This window comes from Octopus bimaculoides, chromosome 2, assembly GCF_046866305.1.
Source record: "Octopus bimaculoides isolate indiv1 chromosome 2, ASM4686630v1, whole genome shotgun sequence".
Taxonomy (NCBI): Eukaryota; Metazoa; Mollusca; class Cephalopoda; order Octopoda; family Octopodidae; genus Octopus; species Octopus bimaculoides.
In genome coordinates this window covers 167,907,418-167,933,345 of record NC_142929.1, presented here as the reverse complement: position 1 = coordinate 167,933,345, position 25,928 = coordinate 167,907,418, and the positions used below count along the sequence as shown (strand labels likewise).

At 34.1% G+C, this 25,928-nt stretch overlaps 1 long non-coding RNA gene across 1 annotated transcript in view; it reads left to right on the top strand.

The window, feature by feature from the left end:
- LOC128247122 (uncharacterized) overlaps positions 1-25,928 on the top strand; it is a 71,622-nt gene that overhangs the window by 6,396 nt on the left and 39,298 nt on the right. Inside the window, exon 2 of the long non-coding RNA XR_008263547.2 lies at positions 24,505-24,600. This is a non-coding gene — a long non-coding RNA (uncharacterized LOC128247122). The remainder of the gene's footprint in view (positions 1-24,504; positions 24,601-25,928) is intronic.

The window sequence follows — 25,928 nt, the reverse complement described above, 5'->3', positions numbered from 1 at the left end:
GAATATGCACCAGATGTTATTCTGATTGCACTTCACTTTCTCTTGCTAGCAGTTAACTTCTATCTTGGCATCCACTTGACAGTATGTACATTGAATTAGAACTGGCATACCTTGTTTAACACTTATAAGTTCTCCTTCATAGAAAAACCACTTCTCATTTGTTGACTGTCATTCAATGATTGACACACATCATTATCTAAAACAATGTAAATAAAGGCTCACGTCAGCTGTCATATTCTATTCTATTTAAAGTGCTTCGAACAACTAATTACTTCAATACTGATGTATATGAGAAAAGATTGTATCAACAAAAACATACTGAAGCAGGCCTATTTGGAGATCGATCAGACATCTGAAGCAACATGTCACCAGATTAGTTCTATCTCACCATTTCACTTCTTTTCCTCTACTCCTAAATCTGCATCCGCAGTTAAAACAACATTGCATGCGAAATTTCGTCTGTTCGGTTTAACATCACTACTTCCTCCTCATACTAGTCGTTCTTTTTCTATACCTTTGGTTAAAACTATACCAGGATGACTGACATACACTCGGGCGTACTCATTATGTACAAGTTGTTGTATAACTTGAATTCTCTACTGGAAAAAGATTCAACATAGCATATTCCTTACCCTGTCTGCTCCGTTTACTAAATCTTATTCTACATTTCTCACTTTTTCTACTTCCCATGCACACTTAGTCTCTCTCTCTCTCTCTCTCTCTCTCTCTCAATCACTTTACCTCGACACATGCAAGCGTACACACATAAATGCTGCTGCGTCACTAGTATCTTACTAAGATACATATACATGATTCACAGTAGCCAAAATATCACAAGCCTTTATGTTGGCGTCAATAGGAATTTCCTTTGTCACGTAACCTTGTCACTTTTCAGAAGAAGCATGTCACATGGCTTACCTTGTGGTTATTATCAGCTAATCTGACTGTGTATCTTTGGAGTGTTCGTCCAGGGTCTGAACGTGCTCAACAGAATAAAAAAAAAAGTTTTCGGGTAGGGATTAAAACAAGACGCTTCGCGGTAGTAGCACTGATCGTCTGATTCTTGCAGAAAGAAAAATAAGATCACACACACACACACACACACACACACACACACACACACACACACACACACACACACACACACACACACACACACACACACACACACACACACACACACTATTATTGCATGTTGCTACATTCCTAATGGTAATTTTAATTATATTTTCTCTGAAGGACAGTGAACTTATCCAGGGAACTTTTATTCACCACGGTAAACATTCTGAATTTCATACTTGAAATGCTCTGTTCATTTTCAGACATATTTTACAAACACTCTTTGCGCTTTAACATGTGACGGATAGTATAGGGTTCGAGAGGTATTTCAGGACATATTTGAAGACCTCTCCTCTAGCAAAAACTAAATGTATTTTAATTAAAATTTGTTCTCGATAAAGCTTTCTTATAGGATAATTATATGAATCCACCTTTAGCTTTGTAACTGTTTTAATGCTAGACAGAATCGTCAACATGCCTGCACTAAATGGTTCTTACTCATTTCAGACATTGCCTGGACAACAGCAGCTTTCACTGAATAGATGGTATTTCAACAACAATCCTTCAAACATAGTAGAACATAGGGTTTAAATTTAGCGAGCTTGGAGGCCATACGTTTGGCGTTAAATGAACGTAAAGATTGCCAGGCATCAATTCTTGAGTTAAGTGAGCTTTGTGAGAAGGTACCGAGTATTGTTGAAGTACTATGAACCTCCGACGCATACTTCAACAATTTAAGACTTAACAACTGTTTCCAGTTCCCCAAGGTATCCAACAATATCAATTCTAAGACGCCATGGAAAGATGTAAGGTGGCATGATATGACCTTCGTTACTCAACACTCTTAAAACCATTACAGTTCCTGGAAACTTAGTGCGTGTCACTCTGAGGATCTGCTCATAACCATCTGTTATTTCTCATGTTATAGTTTTGGACTTGGTCGAAATTTTTCTCATAACACATGAACCAAAGCATGCTATATTCGTGGGAGTTTTTAATCTTGTTAAGAAACCGCTCGACACTGAACAAACGGTTTTCCTGTGTCTTTGCGGGCATGAATTGACCTTTCCTCAGTACATTCGATTTGTATCGAACGTTTCTGTGCACCACAGTTCGGATAGTTCATTCCAACACCTGAAGTTATTTGACTATTCTTCTCATGTCCGAACGTTTGGAATGTTTAATTCTTGTGTCTTTGATACAACAAAAACATTTCTGCCAGAGGATCCAAATTTTGTGTACAAAAGATTTTGCAACATTCAGTATTTTGGCAATTTCTAAACCACTGTGTTCCGCATATATGGGAGCAATGTAGTGTATGTCTTTTCATTTTTTGAGTTACCATTTTATCTGCCAAGGTGTAGCTGAAAGAAATATAAACTTTTTAATTGTTTTGAAGAGAGTAATACACTGGTAATTAAGGTATGAGGGGTATACGGTATGGTTAAATTATCATACTTTTAACGTTAATAATAGTTTCGTAAATACTAAGGCAGTGAGGCTGGGCAAAAAGCTTAGCGGCATTTCGTTCGTCTTCACGTTCTGAATTCAAATTCCGCTGAGATCGTCTTTGCATTTCATGCTTTCAGGGTCGATGAAATAAATACCAGTTGAACACTAGAATTGATGTAATCCACTTATTAAAATAATCCCTTGAAAATCCAGGCCTTGTGCCAAATCTGAAAGCAATATTTTCGTAAATACTTTACTACATGAATTCATACCGATTTATTTGTATTTTGTAGCTATAGTTAACTGTGTCATGTTTTGTTGCTGCCTTTTTACTCAGGTTCAACATAATTCATTTATTTTTTATCAACGTTATTGTATAATTTTTTAAAATATCTCATGAGACAGAAGAGGTAAATGAATTCGAATAGATCCTAAATACAACTTTCCGAAACATTTCTCGTGGGTATCCAATTTCACACCGATACTAAAACAAAACATATTTTGATACGAGTCTATATGTTTATTTATGAATCCTTTTATTTCTTGCTTAGACTCCTTGTTAGCTTTGACTGGCTTTCCAACTGTGACCATCCAATATTTTTAAAACAACTAGTGCCTTTTGTCTGTAATACGGTAGGGTGGCATTTAAACCAGAACATGCGTAAAGAAATGTTCTCGTATTGACATTTCTTTTAGCTATTTATTTTGTTCTTTAAAATAATACGTTGAAATTCTATCTAATATGGTCGTGCCTTTCATTATTCCAGTGACTATAGACATGCCGTAATAGTAGAAAAGAAAGACAGAAGGAACATCGTGTTTGTGTGCTAATATTTTTAGTGTGTTGATAACTTGTTCTTTCAGCAATGATGTTGTAATCTTAACGAAATGGCCATTTGTAGCTCTCTTCGAGAATGTAGTTATAACTAATACAGATAAACAATGTTAACATTTTAAAAAGTAAATTGGTGTACTGCTTGTTGTTAAAGTAAATGTTCAATATTTAGAAAACAGTATTCCAGGAAAGTATTTAGAAAACATTTGAAGCAAGAAACTAAAAGCAAACTACATAAATGAAATCAGAATAACCCAAGAGACAAGCCAATTTAAGAGCAGGCTTTAGTTCATTAAAAGTTATGAATTCTGTTGAGAGGCATGTTAGAGGTAGTCGTTTACAAAGTTTTTATAGCTGCAGCAAGTGAAAAATCTCGAGAATGTTCAAACGTTTCTATTGTTATAATTACATTAAAATAACACATTGTCCTTCTCTCTTAAACACAAGACACCAATACAGACGACCAAGTGGATAAATCAGTAGAACAATACTTCAAAAAAGTTTAAGAATAATTATGTCTTTCTTTCGAGAGTAGAACGACGCGTAACACAGTTCGCTGAAGTTTCATTAGTTTTATTGGATTGCAGTGTCGGTAATTGGCGCCAGGGTAGACAGGTCAAAGATTATTTCATGGATCTCGACAAGTTCAGTTGAAGCACTATCACATCTGGGGCATACCCTAACGGGGCTAAATCTCTGGCTGATAAAGTAAATTATTCACTAATGGGATAATGAATGTGAGCATAGCGAGAATTTGATTCCAAAAGTTCAAATTCTTGAATGCAAATGTTGCCTTTATTACGAATATGCATCCACAACATAACATTTGCTGGCGTGGAAAACTAGTTTGGCACGCTCATTCCTATAAAGTAGGCTAAAAGTTATTCACAAAGTGTTGAGCTAATGCTCACAAAAAGGATTTTGCTGAAAGTAAGTCGTTAGAGTGAAGAGAATCAAATGCAGGGCTTGATAGATTTTAGACTCCAGAGTTAAACAGTTTTCGAGACGATACCAGCTTAATGCTCATGCGGCCCATCGCTGGTAGAGTGGTAAGTGGCTATTTGGGGGGCATTCCTATCATTCAAATAAAAACTTCAGTTTGGGAGAGTGTATATATTCTGCTAAACCAAAAATATAAAATAACATGGTCAAGCAAGAAAAGACAGCTGATGATGAGATGTTGCATAAAGGAGGGTAAACTGAAAACAGGAATAGGGATAGATAATCAACGGATCTTTATTTAAGGAAGGTAGCGCATCCTTAAAATCAATATGAATACATTGATTAAAAAATTTGACAAATGCGGCCTTCAGATTCATATTGTCTCAAAACTGTCTGCCAGCCGGTTGTTATGAGGTCGGCGCATGTTGTTCGCGACCCGAATAAAATGTGGAATTCTCAGGGGTTACTTTGTAGAAAAAAAAGTTACAGCTTACGCCATGCGATAATGCATCCACGATAGACACCGTGGGATTCAGTGTTAAGTAAGACTTTGTTAGTAACCCCTTATTACTAAGGTATCTCCTGGATCAGTAGGAAAAGTTCTAATCGCTAGTGTGATACTTTTACTTTTAATCGAACTTTCGAGTTTTATTTCGAAGATGCAAGTTACAGATTTTGTTGATTTAGTAAGATAAATTCTCTGCCAAAGAGAAAGTGGAACCACTTTTTTCATAGCCTCTACTAGCGCACAAGATTCTTTCTCTATAGCAAGATAATCTTTTTTTGACAGAATTTAGTTGACGAAAAAAATAAAGATTTCTATACTCTTACCATTTTCATTAAGAATAATGTTGATGGTTTTATAACTCGTAATGTCCAATCCAATCCATGGAGATATGTGTAGCACTGGAATATTCAAGTCGTAACTCATGTTCCATAACCAATATTCCAACTATTGGTAAATTAAATTGAAACAAAAATTATCCAAAACTTTAATTCACCAAAATTTCTTTTCTACTCTAAGCACAAGGCCCGAAATTTTTGGGGAGGTGGCTAGTCGATTAGTACGACCCCAGTACGCAACTGGTACTTAATTTATCCACCCCGAAAGGATGAAAGGCAAAGTCGACCTCGGCGGAATTTGAACTCAGATCGTAAAAACAGACGAAATAGCGCTAATCATTTCACCCGGCGTTTCTGCCAGCTCGCCGCCTCATTCACCAAAATTTCATTTGAAATAATTGTCTGAAATATTTAAAAAGTATTTCCAGTGAGGGACGATGCCGGATCGCGTGGAAATTCAGCCATATCTATTGTTATTGTAATAGAATGAAATAATTTCATTTAACAGTATATATTTTTAGTGATAATTATCCTGTTAAAATAGTAAGAAGGAATGAAGATATTTATGGACGATTGTCTCCCGTATTTTGCATTTTATGAAAATAGGTCAAGTGTTATTACGTCTTCCGTAATTTGTTTTACAAACAACCTGTTACAAATGTATAAGTGTTTGCTAATTTGACTTACTAATTATTCACTTCAACCGGTTTAACTACGGAAAGATTAACCTGATATTTTAAAAAACGTATCTCTGTTAGGGTAGGATATTACGAAGAGCGTATCGTAATGAGTAACACTGCGAGAGCCGAGTTAGCAATTTTGTTTCGACGCTAGGTAATGTAATTTCATGTTATGTACGATGCTAATTCCACTGAGAAAGGCTTGGGCACCACATAATTATATTTGATCCTCCTATTACGTAACAAACCTATTATGCATATCCACAAGTATATTCTGAAGAGAGAGAGAGAGAGAGAGAGAGAGAGAGAGAGGGAGAGAGAGAGAGAAAGAGAGAGAGAGAGAGAGAGGGAGAGAGAGAGAGAGAGAGAGAGAGAGAGAGAGAGAGAAGAAAAGACATTTTCATTAGCCATTTTGGACATGAACAACGTTTCCATTTCAACTTATCTTTTAAATCATTGTTGTAATAATTCCATCTTTCCACCTTCACAACACAGTGAATATAACTATGAAATAATCCAGGGATCTCTGCTTAACGGTGTGGTTAAAAAGATCGCATTACGACAACGTTGTTCCAGGTTAGCTCTCATTGCGCAGCCACTTTGGCAAATGTGTTTTCTTACAGCTTTAGTTTGACCGACTAATCAGTATCTTAGGAAACGACATTTGGTATATGGAAACTGCAGTAGGTCGTGTGTGTTGTCGAAGTAAATTTTCTTATTGATATTTTTCTGGATGATGTACTGGCAGAATCGTTAAACCGTCGGATAAATGTCTCACAATAGTTACTTGCGGCTCTTTACATTCTGGTTTCGAATCCCACCAAGATCAACTTTGTCATCCATTCTTTCAGGGTCGAGGAAACATAGTACCATCCACACCGAAAGATCAATTTAGTCGCCAAACCGCTTGTCATCTCTTTTTTATATGTAAAAGTTTAACATATCCATCCTCACACGCTTCCTGTTCTTTCTAAAAGAATATATTTTCAATTTCATGCGAACAATATTGCAGAAATTTTGAAATAACTGAATATTTTATAGATTTCATACTTAAGAGATATAACCACACACACACACACACACACACACACACACACACACACACACACACACACACACACACACACACACACACACACACACACACACACACAAATAGTGATATTTTCAAGGACATTGACTTATGTAACATACAATAAATAATTTACCACTTTATCATTTGTCTTCTTACTATTATTGTATGATGCACCTGAAAACCAATAAAAAGCTAGGCACCAATAGATAGTTCATGTTCATCTCCAATATGGAATTGAATTCATTAAACTCAATATTGCAAAGTAATAAAACACTCGTTGACTTAAAATCACTTCTGCTGCTATCAGCACAATTTAATACGCTGGTGGATTTATTGATAAGTTTTTTGACTATTGTCACATTGATGACCATATATAAACCGTCAGCACTTCGCTTGATAGTTCAGCAATTTAAAGATTAAGTCACAATCTAGCTCTCTCTAAAGTACTTTGTTTACACTCACTATGAGTGATACATATTGGTGGTGATACATGTATTGGCTGATAGCAAACAATATCATTAATTAAAATAGTCGCAAGAGGAAGATCATTAGAGGTGGTCTATGTTGTCATGAATCGGTTAGGAGATATGAAAAAATTATAGTAATTAGGTGAGTTTGTTAATTATACAGTACGTTGTACACATACCACTAATTATGATGTCTCACCACATCAGCTAGGCTATTAGCACAGTTCTATTCTGTTCGTAACTATTTGTTTAGCAGTGACCTATTGAGGGAGAAGGAAGTGTCTCTATATCAGACAGCAGCCGATTCACTCGAGATTACTTTAAACGAACAAGAATAATAACAACAATAACCACAACAGAAGCAAGAGCAATAATCATGCTGGATGCAGTGCCATACATATAGAACACACAAATACACGCAAACACACATAGCACGCATATGATATTATTCAAAGCTCCAGTTAGACATATACACATACAGGGTTTGGACAAAATAATGGAAACACCTTAAAATTTTTAACAAATTCATTTTTATATGGGGTAAGACCGCCTTTGGCAGTAATTACAGCTTGAATTCTGTGAGGTATGGACTCTTACAAAGTTCGAATTGTTTCCAAAGGAATTTTTGTTAATTTTCAGCTAAAACAGTCTCCAGTGCTTGTAGTGATGATGGTGGAAGATATCGACTCCTTACTTGTTTTTCTAAAATGCACCATGAATGTTCAATAATGTTCCTCGTGCCATTCAGTAACAACTTTAACTATGTGAATTGGTGCATTATTACTCTGAAAGATTGCGTTTCTCTCCGGAGACAGTTCTGCAACCATAGGATAAATTTGATCAGATAAAATGCTTAAATAGTCTTGACTATTAATTCTACCTTGAAGGGAAACAATTGGGCCGGTGGATTTCCAAGATATAGCCCCCCACCCCAGATCGTCACAGATCCTCCTCCATGTTTAACAGTCGGAAGAAGGCAGTCTGGGTCAAATGCTTCATTTGGCTGTCTCCACACGTATAGTCGGCCGGTGGTCGGAAATAAGGTAAAGGATGAATCGTCCAAGAAAGTAACATTCTTCCACTGCTGTAGGGACCAATTCTGTAGGTTTTTACTCCACTCTAAACGCTTTGAAACGTTTGTTTTTGAAAGTAGTATTTTTCTGATTGCAGCCCTTCCGTGAAATCTGGCTTTGTGGAGCTCCCGGTGAACAATTTTTATGGAAACTGGGTTCTCGAGGTGATCATTAATCTCTGCAGTAATTTTGGGAGCTGTACTTTTGTGATCCTTTCTAACAATTCGCGTAAGAGTCCGACTGTCCCTGAAAGTTTTAGTTTTCTCTCAGAGTTTTGTTTCGACGAGGAGGTTTTTCCCTCTTTCTCAAAGGCTGTCATTACTTTCGAGACAGTACTTCATGATACACCAAACATTTCGGCTGTTTTCGTTACTCTAGCGCTTGCCATACGAGCACCAACAATTTGACCTCTTTGAAAGTCCGATAGGTTTGTCAGCTTAATGAATTTTAATTACTTTTTTTCTGATGATATCTGAAAAGAAAGAGCAATTTTAACAAAACGTATTAAGCAACACGAATAATAAATCAAAACAATAAAAATAAACAAGCTTTTGACGGTTTTATAGATATTTCAAAATTATGATGCTACGATGCTAGGCGTTTCCATTATTTTGTCCAACCCCTGCACATACCCGCAGAGACACACGCACTGTATACACACGATATTACTCAAAGCTTCAGTTACACACACACACACACACACACACACACACAGACACACACACACACACACACACACACACACACACACACACACACGGTAAATAGATTATTTCTTCATGGGCTTCGGCGTGTTCGATTATTTGAACCACCTCTTCATTGTGATAGTGCGCGTGTAACTTCCTCCTGATTATTTTACAGAAACGTGTATTCTTAACGTAATCATTAGGCAGAATTATCGTGACACAGTTCGTGACAAAGTGGGACCCTTAAATTATAGGCAACGTTAATCCGATTGGATTCTGCACGTTTTCCATCAATCCAATTTCATCCATAAAGCTTAGTTCGGTATGAGACTTTAATAGATAGCACGACGTGGCAGCGTCCCTTGCTCCCAACTTGGAATATTTTTCTATTGGAGAAAGCTCTGTATGCCTGACTGATCGAGAAACCTCAAATACTTCAATTAGAGAACGACATTAATCATCAGTATTTATTAAATATAAATATACTCTACATTTTTCCTCTGTTACTTCTTCCTCTGAGTATTTTTTTCCTCTGTTACTTATAAACAGCACATACTCGCGCAAGCGCATATACACATGAATAGTCGGAATATTTTGTTTCTGTACTGTGATGTCCTGATTGAATAATGAAGCATTTCATTAAAGCCTTCCAAGTCTACATTGGATCGTAAATATATTTTTTCTTCTGTCTCTTCGGTAAACTTGTCAATCAAAGACTTGTAATCACGTGAGTACAAACAATTTCTTGTATGGAATATATCACGCATATTTCTTTTAGTCCATTTGCTGCCAGCGCATTCACTCTATCTAATCTTCTCTCGGTTAGAATATTAAATTATTCTTTTTGCGTGGTGGTGGTTGCGGTAGTCAATATTCTTTCAAGTTTTCACACTCAGTATTTAAGCCTTTCTTTTTTCTTTCGGAGTCAAAGGTGACCATGATGAGTTAATATAAGTTTAGAAAGTTAATATATGATTTATATTTGTGTACTAGCTCCACATCCACTGGTGCACCTGTTACAAGAATGCTCACATCAGAGAGAGAATCTAGCAAAGACATATTCAATTGACAGGTGAAACTACGATTTCAGGACATCTTCACACATTAGTATATCTTGTAACTGTGTTAACAGTATATCTCTTGTTGTTACAATATCTGATCAGTTTAATAGCAAGCTATATACTATAAGAATCAACAAAGGATGCTTGCTATGTCATTAGGATTTTAAAACAATTTAAAAACACGAGAAGTGAGTTCAAATAGATCTTTCATTTGGAGATCCACCGAGGAGAATCCAAATGAAAAGAAATAGGTTAAAAGGGATATTTATAGTGGATTCAATAAAAAGGCCGCTTCACTTCATTAGTAATAATAATAATAATAGAAACAGTTACTGTTATAAGCTTAAGAAAACGCAGAGAACAGATTTATGAGCGTATGTTTAGTTCAGTGTTAAAACGTCCAGGGGAAAATTCGTTTTTTGTGACGCGTGGAGACATAGTGTTTCAATTACTGCTTGTCCAATCTTCAGAGTATATGATAACAATATATAACTGCTGTAGAAACTTTATACTGAACAAAAGAACTATGTTCATTGACAAAAAACAAAACAGAAAGAAAATGTGTTGGAACTGATATATTAGATTTATCTAATATAAAAGAATTCGTAGCTTTATAAATTTTCTCTCAGCAGCAACAGAAATATGTATGTGGCCATGAGGAATAATGTTTGATATTAGGATGCATACTGATCTATGAGGTTTTGTGTGCAGAAGCAGCTGACATCAAAGATAGCGATTTTCCTAACAAGACACTGTCTAAGACATTAAGCAGAAAAATTATCATCTACTGCTAAATGGATGTAATCTCTAAAATTGTTATTTACTACTTACATTTAATCCTTTAAAAGTATAACAATTATATATCAGAATATACTGGTGATGATTCAATGGACTATATACATCAACTTTACTGCAAATATCTCGTTGTCTGTGGAAGAAATCATGAGTTAAGTCTGCTTAAGTTTGAGTGTCATTGTTTCATTTTCTAATTTCATTTATGATTGCTTCATTAGTTTTAGTTTAATTTATCGATTATATCCCAAGGTGGAATATAATTACTGATTCTTCGACACATCGATTTTTTCAGTGAGATTACTAAACATGTGAAGTCTGTTATATAGAAGTGGTATTACAGTGTCCTTGATAGAGGTCGGTCTATGTTAGTACAATGCAGATGTAGGTTATTAGATGTATATAAGAGAAAAATTATAAATGGATTACAATGTGAATTGAACCTTTCTCTCATGAGTTTAAATCCGCCCTAAAGCAGTTTAATGTATTTCTTGACAGAATACTTACTTCTACGGGCTTGCATCCGTTCACCCATATATATATATATATATATATATATATATATATATATATATATATATATATATATATATATATATATATATATATATATATGTATATATATATATATATATATATATATGTATATATATATATATATATATATATATATATATATATATATATATATATATATATATATATATATATATATATATATATATATATATATATATATATATATATACATATATATATATATATATATATATATATATATATATTGGCTAAACTGGCAATATGACCATCCCCAAGTACAACAACATATATATATATATATATATATATATATATATATATATATATATATATATATATATATATATATATATATATTACCAATAAACGCGTTAACGCGCCCCAAAATAGCAATAAAATCATGTATTTCACCTTCTCTCTTCTGTAACCCTATTGTCTTACGTAGGCAGAATTCAAATTTCGGTACAGGATATAGTTGATTATATCGACTACGATACTTTACCTGGATTGGTACTAATTTAACGATCGACCCTTGAAGTGGGAAAAGCAAAAGTGACCTCAGCGTACTTAGCAATGCATTTTGGTCGATACTCTATAGTTTCAGTCAATGCATCCTACTTCTACTACTGTACGGTTCTTTCCACCAAATCATCATTCGTCTGTCAGCATATCTCTTTTACTTTTGCTATAATATTTATGACTTTATGGATAGCAACAAAAACCACCCAAGAGTCAAATAATAATTCATAAATCCAATTGCAAGCTGTCAGACAGTTAAGCTTTGGTGAAAAAGTCTTTTATTCTTGTGTGTTTAGGAGCTCGCGTGGGTTGGGTGAATTTGGTTATTATTAAAAAAAAGTCGAAAAATTTGTAATATGCTGGCACAATTTCGGTTTCTCCTACAAATATTCATCTTGTTCTCTTGTTTTCATTTTGTTTCAAATAAAATCAATATTTTATGGAAGATATGTAGAAATCCATTAAAGGAAAAAAAGAAAAGAAAAGAATTCGTTAAAAATTGCAAAAGAAGCATTTAAATGTTGTTAGGTTTTTGTCTGGTATTATTTCGATTCTGCTACCCATAGCCCTGACGATGATGATGGTGATGAAGATGACAACGACGACGACGATGAATATAATGATAGTGATGATGATGATGACGACGACGATAATGGTAGTGATTTCTTCTTTGTTGGTCATAGGGCCACGATAAGCAACTTAGACAATACGAAAACGAAAGACAGCAGAGATTTCCAAAGAATGTTGTAAACAATAACAATAATAATAAGTAACAAAAAATCTAACAAAGAAATTCTCCAATAGCGTTGAAACTTTACTCACGGGCAATCAAGGAGCTCCGCGTATCCTAACTTTCCATGAGTACCATAGCAAGTGCCCCTCTCGCTTTCGTACTCCTCAGCCTGTAGGCACCACTTTAGAATTGATTATTCACTCGGGCTATCCATATAACTTTCAACGAGTTTACATCCATCGCAACCCTCACCTTCCTTTCCCAATGGAATTGAAAGAAGTCCGATGAGGGATTTCTCGAAGAGGAAAGCTTCCTAGATCATTTCGGTGTCGTTCACCATGCAACCGCTTTCACCATAGCAACCAGACATAAAACTACTTTCTTCTCGAAAAACAGAAGGCGCAGGTTGATCTTTAGGGCGGATGCAGCCGATAACCAGTTTTGTAGCAACAGTTAGACGTAATTCTACATGTTAGAAATGCAGGACGACCCTAAAAGAAAGATTGACCTTAGAAGAAACTGAATTCAGAAGTTGGAAAAATTAGAAGGAATGCTGCAAAGCATTATTTCCCTATGCTCTCTCGCTTCTACCGTTATTTATATCACCCTAATAATTGTTTCTTTCTTAGGCACTTCGCCTCAGATTTGAAAGGGGAGGGATTAGTAAATTAGATCGAACCCTGCACTTGAAATGTATATAATTTCATCGACCTCGGAGGGACGAAAATCCATGCCTATCTCGGTGGGATTTGAACAAAAAAAGATGTGAAGAACCAGAACAATATTATTGCATGATATTTTTCCGACGAGCAAAAGATTCTGCCAGATGGCCGTTTTCATAATTTCTAATATAAGCACAGAATCAAACATTTTAGGAAAAAAATGTATAATCGATAAAATTGATATCAATACTTAACGACTCCCTAGAGAATGAAACAAAAATATAAAGTTTAGCACTGTGGGATATGAATATATGAATTTGTAATGTGTAAATATATACTATAAAGAATAATATCTGGCGTTTGTAATAACACAATTTTAACGACAATAATATTGCAAGATACAAATGACTATTAGTAAAATAGCTACAGGAGAACTGAAGAAGAGAAACTGCAAATACTAATATGGTGGTAAATATCAATTACTTATGAACAAAACCACAGGAAACGGAACATTATATGGTATGACCCTCCATTTCGTTTACACATTTGTTCTAAGGTTGTCAGGGTTTTCCTGATCTTTATGCATTTATCCGTCGATCATAGACATCGTAAGCCCTTTAACAGAAATAACACTAGGCTGGGCTGTAGTTGTATCAAGGTATTTGCAACTCCCATGGCTAATATAAACAAAAGAAAATTTTCCAATACAATTGCGCAAATTTCTCCTCAATGTAAATTGTAGCAACTCTTGTGTCTGCGTTCCCAACTGTATGCACCTTTCACAAACATCTAACATATAAAGATCTATCCGGCGAATATTAATGCAACAAGAAGTTTGAACAGGGTTGACTGAAAATCCCTGTATAAAATCGTCGCGCTCAGGAACTCAGAAAGATGCCTTTACTCGAGTTTCTAAATATATGGGAATTTTAAAATAAGATAAAATCAACGATTACAAAGTCATTTGATGCTTCATTTAACATTGTTCCCTTATACGAATACCTCTAACATCGTACAAGAGCCATCCTTTTGAAATCCTGAAAAGAAAAATAAAAGAAGGCAAAAAGTAAAACTATCAAATTACTGAATTCTTTTGGTCATTACTATAGGCGTTTATGAATAAATTTCCAATTGAGTACTGGATAAAACTTTATTTCCTACGTAAATAGACTTGCTACATCTTGAAAGATGGGCATATAATATAAAAAGCAAACAAGCAAAATATACATATATCAGAAGCCTAATTCTCTGGCGCCTCCAATGTTGAGTGGTCTCAATGCTAAATAGCGCGAAACCATTAGGATATTTTTGGCCATTGACTGACGAGGAAATCAACTGCAAATATTCCACGTATCTATCTTCATTTTGAAGGAACCTCACCCTAAAAAACAAAACAAAAAAGAAACAATGTTCTCTTCTTCTGAACAACCCCGCGACAAAAAAAACAATATGAACAATATAAATGAAAGCGATCATAATAATGAAGATATAAAATTTTCTTTTCTCAATATATATATATATATATACACACACATACATACTGGTAATAACAATAAGCTTTGAAAAAATAGAGAATGTTTGTGCCTGTACTGAAGGGAAGAGATGCTGGCAGATCCAGTTGCGCATGCACACACACACACACACACACACACACACACACACACACACACACACACACACACACACACACACACACACACACACACACACACACACAACTACATGTGTTACAAGCTGTGCCAGTTAGTCATGGCAAAAATGTTCTTGATCATAGATCTTCTCAATAGGGAATAAATAAATGTATTGAGATTACACAACGATCAACAATGATCGCAGTAGTAACAACAACACCACTATTACACGGTAACCGTCATGAAGGCACTACTACAATAACCATTCCTGTTAGAGCTAAAAACGATAATCTGTCCGACCTGTAACAGCAGCAGCAGCATTACCACTACTGCTACTACTATTTCCATCACTACCCTAACAAAGACTAGAGTAACAAAAATGAATAACACACTTAGAAAACCACAGTCACAACAAACATCAACACAAACCAAAAGTCATCATGAATATAACGACTACAATCAACTTCAAGATATCGTTAAAAAGCAAAACCAATACCGAGTCCATCGTTATTGAAACCATTATGATATCCTCATTAAATCTAGCATCATGTTTGCTTTCAAAAAACCCATCGTAATCACAATAAAATCACTATCTCAGCAACATTCATAACCATTATAATGGTTTCAAATTTTGATATAAAGCCAGCAATTTCGGGGAAGGGAGCTAGTCGATTACATCGCCCCCAGTGCTCAACTGCTACTCTTTTTATCGACTCCGAAGGATGAAAGGCAACGCCGACTTCGGCAGGATTTGAACTCAGAACATAAGGACATATGAAATGCTGTTAAGCATTTTGTCCGGCGTGCTAAGGATTCTGCCAGCTCACCGACTTAATTGTGACTGTTATAATAACCACTATCGCACCCACAACATTAACAACTGCTTTTGTCACCCTGCCACATCATCTTGATTATTACAATCACTACTACCACAATAACATAAACATTTTCATCGCTTCCATCATTTCGTGGGGCATACTTAGACAAACCGAAACAAATACAATTATCAGGATAGACCTCAATACTGGTTATCATTTTTCTATCATTATATCAACTGTCTTAATATTTAGGGATATCCTCACAGTGTCGACTAATCCTGACTAAAAACATTTCTACCACCGACATGTGTTCTTCCTTTACATTCACCAATACTATAATCACAACCATTTCAATTACCACCACTATGACGACCCAGATCATAACTACGACTATAACCAACGCCATCATCACCACCACTCTCACCGTCAGCTGTACCACCATTGAGTTGTTGACGAAGTTGAACGCAACGACGAGGTTAACCACTGCTACCACCGCCCCGAAAGCGAGATTACTTCAATAGGTTTCCATTAAGTAATTTAAAACGTTTATACAGAAACTTCATATAGGCACCATATTAAATATCAAAACAACCAGCAGGTGTTGTTATTTTCTTAATTATAGTTTTAACGCAAATCTTATTTTATGAACAACCAAATCCAAAAGAACAAAACGAAATGCAAATTTTCATGCTCAACCAAAAACACAATGGAACCTTTTTAAGAAAAAAATACTTCCTAATTTAATTAGTAGTAACTATAATAAAGCTGGAAACTGTTTAAATAGCTTATACATCCTTTATGTAGATTTACTGGTTAATGAGAAGGCTACTGTTATCAAAATAGTATGCTATTTCTGTTTATTTCTATCTTCTACCCAACTTTTTACCAAGGAATTACTATATCATTCTTCGATTCACTCCTCAAATTCATTTTCTCTGTGCACATACAAATTCTTTCTCTCTCTTTATATATATATATATATATATATATATATACATATACGCACTTATTAAGTGTGTGTCTATATGCATGTATATGCCATAAAAATAAACCGTACGTTTACATCAGTTATAATGAATTACTGGCGAAGCTCATATGTCAATGAAAAATTCGTTAAATCTTCATTAGGGAGAGTAATTGCATCGCGAAAACATTGTAACTGTGACACTTGAACAGCGTCTATACTGTAGACGTGTTTGCAGAGTTTGATAAATGAATATATCCTGCAAATATATTGTCGTAACTGCGGTTATTGTATAAAACGATTGCTCTTCGTACGTCACCAGGAGCAAACGAAGTTGCTTGTTACTAACAATACAAACGCAGACATTTAGAATTTATTGCTATAATCGTTTTTCTCTTATTTTAAGATATGTCAGCCGAATTTTTAATTATTGGGCAATCAGTGATTCAGACGTTAATTATAAATTTAAACACAGATAGCTTAAGTTTCAATGCAAACGAAAGCATTTCGAAAAATATTGCTGTCCTTTCGTTTTACATGATATTTTACTATTTATTAACTGTTTAGTTTCATGGCTGGATGACTCAGGTTTTGTTTTAAATATTTATGTATTATAAAACTGTGTTGTACTCATTAGATTTAACACTTCATTTAGACATCTAAAGTAGTCGTTGATAAAAGCAGTCTCTCACTTTCTCAAATATATTGGGATTTCTGTCAGTCAAGCTTGGCTCAGCGTTTACACCTGCATGTGTAAGCCTGGTTAAGATATTTTAATCTTTTTTCTTTTTAGTGAAGACTGGTCATTGCTCATTCATGTTGGAAATCTTTTCTCCATGTCCCCATTTATCCACAGTGAGATTTGAGCTGAGACTGCAAGGTATTTTAACAAATGCTCTAATGACTGCCGATCTGCTACCCTATTTCTCGAATTGGACCCATAGTACACACCGAGGAATCATTATGATAATATGATTTCCGTTTGAGGTATATTCTTTCAATAAACCATCATACTATCGATATTCATCGCTAGTCAGCGGTTTACGGGACTATATATCATAGGAGACATAATATTTGTTACGTATTAGTTTGGAACTTTGGAGGTCAAATCTTATCTTGACTACCAAGAATATACCAGAGTCGATTCAACAGGCATTCTCTCCATGTAAAATGTTCAGATCCAGCAATTTATCACTTTTTTGTTGCATCTAATTTGGTAAGGTATCATTTTCTGGGTTTTTTTTCATGTTTCTAAAGATATTTATCTCAATTCATAGTCGCGTCCATTTTGACTTAGTTACCATTGTGTATACTAATACAAAAACAACATGAAACAAAACAGTATAGTAACTTCTATTTTTACCTTCTAAGGAAATCTTATATTTAATTACGGATCTGATGAGGACCTGCAGATGGCAATTGAAAACGATTCAGCTGCTGGCAATGTAGATTATTATGCGTTAATAATCTACGTCCTAAAACATTGCTCATGTCCGAGCCAATTACAGAGCTTTATGCTGAAATTGCAAGATCAAAGTCACAGGGGTAAGATCGCAAAGAAAACATTTATACATACTCACATATACATATATTTGTGCGCATGCGCGTAGTTATTTAAAATTTCACCACCATAGAGGGACTAATAAATTCATGATTTAAGTAAATGATGGTACCGGAGAAAATGTTTTAAACAAAGAGAATGAAAAAGGACAAACACTCTAAGACCTTGCTTTTAAGTACTACTTGTGCAAATTTCTGGTACTACTTGTGCAAATTTCTGAGATTATTTCTATATTCAGACTATTAGATAACTGCATCACTTTAAAGAACAAACGGAGACAATAAGATTAACTTAAGTGAGTTGTAACATACCATCCAGCCACATCTTATACATAATTCTAATACTACTTCATCATGCACACATGGAGACCTCTGAACCTTTCAAGATTCGTAGCTCGTCGATAGTTTTCCCTCGAGACATTACTATGTAAATTGTATCAATATGAGATGTTATTCTCAAAGCCTAAGTAAATTTTCATTTATTTAATAGATATATGCATTTTGTATTAATTTTTCATTTTTTTCTTTGTTTCAAACTTTAATAAATAGATAAATGTTAATATCTATCTATTCTCTGTTTATAGCCAATAGCAATAATTCGTGCAAAGATACTTTGAATTGCAACAGCTTGTCTTTCATTATCTTTAAAAGCTATTCTAAAATTAGGGGCAAAGAAAATAAGAATAAAATAACAAAAAATAAAACAGTAATAATAGCAAATTTTCTAATGTTCGTGTATATGCTTTGGCCGAAAGCTATATTCTAAATATCCACCGACTTCATAATTTCATTGCTTCTAATAAATTCTTTAATATAGACTTTGAATTTAGAAATAATCCACTATAGAATGTTTGATATTTTGCTACAATCATGAATGAGGCTAAGCTGGTTCACTCATAACCTTGCATTTTGTAATATAGCAGTTTGCGCGAAGAGTCGATAGTTGTTTGGCAACAACAACTAAGTTATTGAAATGATTAATTTTAAACGATTGTATAAGAGCATTACTCTGAAATACATGCAGTACTTCCAGACATGAGTGTGGGATTATCGATCTTCCAAGATGAACAGAATAATTTTGGTAATGGAAACCATTTTGTGATTGAAAAGTAAGTCAGCTTGGTGAAGGAAAATAGCAGAATTGCTATCTCTTCAATGTATTGTCAGCACTTCCCTTCTACTTAGAAGTATTCCTTATAATTAGAGTGAACTTTGAGAGTCAGTCTGAAAACAAATATATTTATTAATAAACGCTTCCAGCAGCCCTACAGCAATCAGTGGATTCCATATTTTCTTATATTGGCGAGACACTTATAAACTACTTTTGAATCTCTCAAGATGTATGCACTATTTTCACATGTAACGCCACTAATCCAGGCAATGAACAAAAGCTAATTCCCTGAGAAACACTGACTAAACGATCATACAATTTTAAATATCATGTGGCTTTAAATACCCTTAAGTGGGTCTCGTTGGGTTCGGTATTTGTTAACAGAATTTTGTTAAAGAACCCAGTTATACTGAATACGTTACGCTATACAATATATTATAAAAAGAAACTATTTTTAAACTTTCGAATTCTTTTTCACTCTTTCACAATTTGCAGCATACACATCCTACACACAATTGCTTGATTCATTGATTTCTACAGTACCAAATCCGCCCTCATACAGAAAATCTGTGATCAAATATATTCCAATCTGGACCAAGCCGTCTTTTCCTGTGCACCATACTACTCAGGATATTCAATTTTAAGACTGCAGGTTGGGTGTATTTTTGGAAAATTTCTTGTATTTATAGTTTGACGAGCGATTGTATATTCAATCCTATTTGTGTGTTTTAAGATGGCTTTCTGTCATAAGGCTCTACTTCTGTTAAAGAGAACACTCTCTTCATATAGAAACATCAAAAGACTCGTAAAGTTTATAATGTTATAGTTCTTTATTTCAAAATATATGTATTCGTTTGTAGACGATTAAGCTTCTCGGCAATAGACGCAAATCAATGGTGACATGATCCCAGAGTTGTCTCCAATCCACTAAATGCTGGGTTTAAATACAAGGGGAGATAGAATTTTGAACGTCGTTTCTTTGTTTTGTAGAGTCAAATACATAAATACTTATTTCTTCAAAAAATGAATTGATTAGTTGTTTTCACAATGATTCAACATGATTAATATTTTTGAAATATATTTTGAATTTTATGAGGTTAACAATGCTTAATTAAGACCTTGGTACCGTATGACGACAAAAAGTAGAACCGCTTCGTGTTACCTGAAAGCAAAACTTAAAGGCATGAAGTTAATTTATAGGACAACACGCTAATACACACACCTAGTTTTCGATTATATGATCGTGTAGATTTTAAAAATAGAGTAGCTATGGTATTCATTTATTCTTATCGGAAATAATTTATGTTTTTACTTTATGAATTGAAATACAATTTTAATCGGGATCCAAGTTTTCAAGAGTTCATAGCTGGTGACACTGGAGCAACCTAACTCCGAAAACAGACTTAGATTGATTGATTGTCTTTAGTTAGGTATGATGTTTCAAATTGGAAACCATAATGTTAGTATTTTCAAATAAGTTAACGTTTACAAAAATCATTGATTAACTTTATCAAATAATAATAAGGTCAATCACCATATAAATAATCAATGATTCTTGAACACCGTTTCTCATTTTGGATTTCTGTGATGATAAGCGGTTGAATAGCCTTTGAACGGAATGAAAACTTTGTAAATAACAACTCCAATAACATTATTTGAATTTAGCTTAAAAAAATATTGGTGTTTATTTCTGGATGCTTTATGTCGACATTTCACTGACAATGAATTACCCCAACACTAATATCAGTAACAGATGAAAATCGCCGACCTTTTATTTGATGCCAGTTGTTGTTGGGCTCTATGTCACTATGATAGTGAAAATTTATAATCAAAGGCTTTCCCATCATGATCATCCACCGTATCGTACTTCCTGTATTTAGAACTATATAATCCAATATGTGTCTCTATAGCCGGCGGCGGAATGTGATTTGAGGGAGATCCCGTTTGTTGTTTATCGCCAACCGAGCAACTATGGTGGGGTTCCACCACTGGTTTGTTTTCTCGATTGGGTTTTCGTTACACTATCAATTCGTGTATCGGTGCTCTTCTTCACGAAGCATAATCACCATATATATACAGGGAGTGCCAAGAATCACTATTTGTAAGAAGATAAGTCGAATCAACCAGGAAAAAGATGGCAACACATTTCATCATATGCCTAGAATGAATTTAAACGCAAGATCTAAAGCACTGGAATTATTTTACAAAAAGGATGAAAGTGCAAGAGCATCATTACATGTCTAAAAACTCAATCCGGCAGCTCACGCAAAGACCCATTTACAACAAAAAGCTATTGGAGATATTATAAAGACGTTTGAAGAAACAAAATCTTTGCACGATGCTTCAAGCACTGTTCGAAGAGAGAAAAAAAAGCTGGGGAAACATTGCACGAACAGCAAAATTCAAATGTAATTAGTCATGCTTCAAGTTTTATAAGCTGAGTTTGTGCCATCCCAAACGAAGTGTATGCAGATTATTCCATTCATGTGGATTATGGCCATACAACATTTCTTTGCTGCAATCAATTATACATGGAGATAAAGAAAACCCATTTAGAATTTGCCTAATGGATTCGGAATAATCAAAACTGGCTTAATGATATTTTTTGGTGAAATTAATCTTATTTTTTTTCTAGATGAGTTGGTTAATCACCATAATTGCATCATTTGGTCTCTTGAAAACTCATGCGGTCACGTAATATTTCTATTGCATTTTCACCATTTCTATAAAATAATTTGAGTACTTCAAATCTGGTCTCTGAATTGATAAAATTGATATTTGAACTGGATAAAATATAAAATCCTATCATGTAAGCATAAGTTTATGAGGAATCTAATCTTTATTCGAATTAGTTACAATTTTTAGATTATTAGAAGGATGGTGAGTTATGGAAAACTCTGTATATTCAGAAATTATAAATGAAGACATGACTTCAGTCGAAAAATGACATCAGGTACGTTTCTTAGTTCATTACGTTACACTTTACAAATATGAAATATTGATTTTGACAGACACATATCCACCCACACCCATTGTGAACATCAGCCGACCAATTCTCTCGATATAAGATTTTGCTATAATGTTTCAGCAATAGTTTTCTAATGTTTTAGCCTAAAAAGAAAGCTCTCAGCCTATGTCATTCTCAGGTTTCCCGAAACCGGTGAAATCTATGCTGTTAATATTTTTCCCGAACATGGCAAGGAGTGAATCTAAAAATACTGCTACTCTGGAAGGAAGAACTAGGTGTAATGGTTAGAGCACGTCTCGGCAAACTGAGACAATAGGAATGAAGTGAGGAATGAGAAAGTGTAAATGAAGTGACAGTGAGTATAGGTAGAACGAGAACATTTAACTCTGAAGAGCAGATTATATTAGCAAATGTAATGGCAGTAGAATTTAGCAGACATTAAAAAAGTGTCACTATTTGAATGTCTGAATCATTAGAGCTCAGAATAAATTCCATGTGCTATTCCTTCCGTCTCCTTACGTTTTGGGTGGAAAAACCGTTGGAGTCAACTTTCACTTTTATCTTTTGAGGTTAATAAAATAAAATACCAGTCAGGTACTGAGGTCCTTGGTATCGACCGAACCCGTCCCCTCAAAATTAGTGACTTTATGCCTGAATCAGAAAAAAATTTATTTAACTCTAGCCGACTAGGTGGATGATAAAATAGACGCTGATAAATTTGGATATAGGGCGTAAACGATATTGTCCAAATTCTCGAGATTGGAAGTCTTTTAGATTCTTTAACATTTTGATATTCAGCAGATTCTTTCTAATTTTGGCTCAAGAGCAGTAATTCAGCTGGCACTTATTTTAAAGACTCTCAAGGAATGAAAGGCAGAGTCGACCTCGGCTGCATTTAAACTCATAACATAAACTGCCGAAAGAAATTTCGCTCACCCTTTCTTTCGGCATCATAAAATTGGAAAACCAAATATTGATTTTCATAGGTTTCAACGCACAGCATTTCACGCATGCATTTTTGGGGGACCCCCCCCCCCCGAAAAAGCACAGGAAAAGATTCAATGAATACTCGCTAAAGATGCCGGCTTGTAGCAGAGGAAAGCCATTTGAAGTCACATGATAATCATAATCATTGACTATATCTCACAGCAATCTATATTTACTAATATTTTATTATAGGCACACACAGACCTATACACACATGTAGTAATGATTTTATATGCATATGTGAAAGCAGTCAAAATCAAAATATTCGGAAGATCAAGTCATGTATCACATTTATATGTAAAATGTAACGGCAGCAACAACTTCAAAACCTCGGTATATTTGCCTTTGTCTGTCGAAACAAATTTAGAGTTAGACCATGTATGTATGTATATATGTATGTATGTATGTATACAACAGTATGTGTTTATATAATATATAATATATATATACATATACATATATGTAATGTGTATGTATTTGTGTATATCGTGTCTATAATTGTATATATATATATATATATATATATATATACAGGTATGTATGAGTGTGTGTAAATAAGCTGTAATATACTTACAAGTTGTATTTCAAGCAACATAAATTTATTCAATGCTACCAGTAAATATTTTGTGTTATATTTAAATTGACTAAGATTCTATTTATTTATATTTCCTGTCGGAACAAACTGCACTCTACAAATGAAAATTCGAAGTAATTGAAAGTTAGGGAAATTCAAATTGGATATCTCTCTCCTTTTCACGCACACATATGTACACACACACGCACATGCGCGCACACACACACGTACACACTTGCGCGCGCACACACACACATGTATATACATAAATTTACAAACCATACTTATATACATGCATATACATACATATATAAACATACATATACGCATATATATGAGTGTATGTGTGATGATAAGAACAGTTGAAGATAAGAGACTTTTACATATATGCTGTATTGAATATCTAATTCTAAACTAATTTTATTAAATTCTGATGTTTTACAATGAATATTAATTACTTCTATCCCTGTAGAAAAAAACACAGAGGAGAAAATTCCAGAAAGACCTGTTACCTTCTCACCAGAAGTATGGCCTATAGCGAGAAGGACGGAAGTGTACTAGAACACTAGTAAGTATATGCGTGTATATGTATATATCTATACGTACACAGACAGACAGACAGACACACATACATGTATATACACACTCATATATGCAGAAATACAATTACACACATGTATATACATCATGCACATGCGTATATATATATATATATATATATATATATATATATATATATATATATATATATATATATATATATATATATATATATATATATTATTATTATAAAATATGGTAATTAATCATATATTAATTAATATCGATTAATTATCAAGAGGCCAGCACATCTAAAGAATCAAAGAGATTCAGAAATAATATCTGCAATCTCAGGGGATTAAGGTACATTTTAAAAAATAACGTTGACCACTAACGTGGACAATTAATGTGCTAGAAATAGATCACATTTTGTGTCTATTAAGACCTAAATTGCTCTCAGCATGAAATATAGCAGTATACCAAAACGTAAGCGGGCAAGACATTTAACATCACCTAAAAAAATACTATTAGACAGGTACCGGTTTCGGATTTAACAAATCTTACCGATTGTCCATTCCTCTTCAGCCTGATTTGTAATGTAACCGCAATCATCAGAATCGTATACGAAACCGGTACCTGTTTAATAGTGTTTTTGTAGGTGATTTTAAATGTCTTGCCCGCTTACGTTTTGGTATACTGCTATATTTCATGCTGAGAGCAATTTAGGTCTTAATAGACACAAGATGTGATCTATTTCTAGCGCATTAATTGTCCACGTTAGTGGTCAACGTTATTTAAATATATATATATATATATATATATATATATATATATATATATATATATATAAACAAAACGCAAAGGATTCTGCGGTACACGTGTTTCAGGCTTTATAGTTGTTGCATCATTATTGGTATATATTTACATAAAAGTTCATCGGTACTCCGAAATCTGTCCATATTGTGCCACAATTCAGTGTAGAGTGAATTGTGGCACAATATGGGCAGATTTCGAGTACCGATGAACTTTTATGTAAATATATCAAATTAAAGATTCTACGAGGTATATTACAATGGACAATACCAAGTGGACTCTCGCCTTTTATCTCTCATGTTTCTCCCTCTTTTAATTTCTTCTTTGTGATATAATTCTTGGGAAAGAATATATTTGCGGCTGAAGATAGTTTTATACTATCAATTATATACCAATAATGATGCAACAACTATAAATCCTGAAACACGTGTACCGCAGAATCCGTTGTGTTTTGTTTTTATTTTTACATTTCCAATTTATATATATATATATATATATATATATATATATATATATATATATATATATATATATATATATATA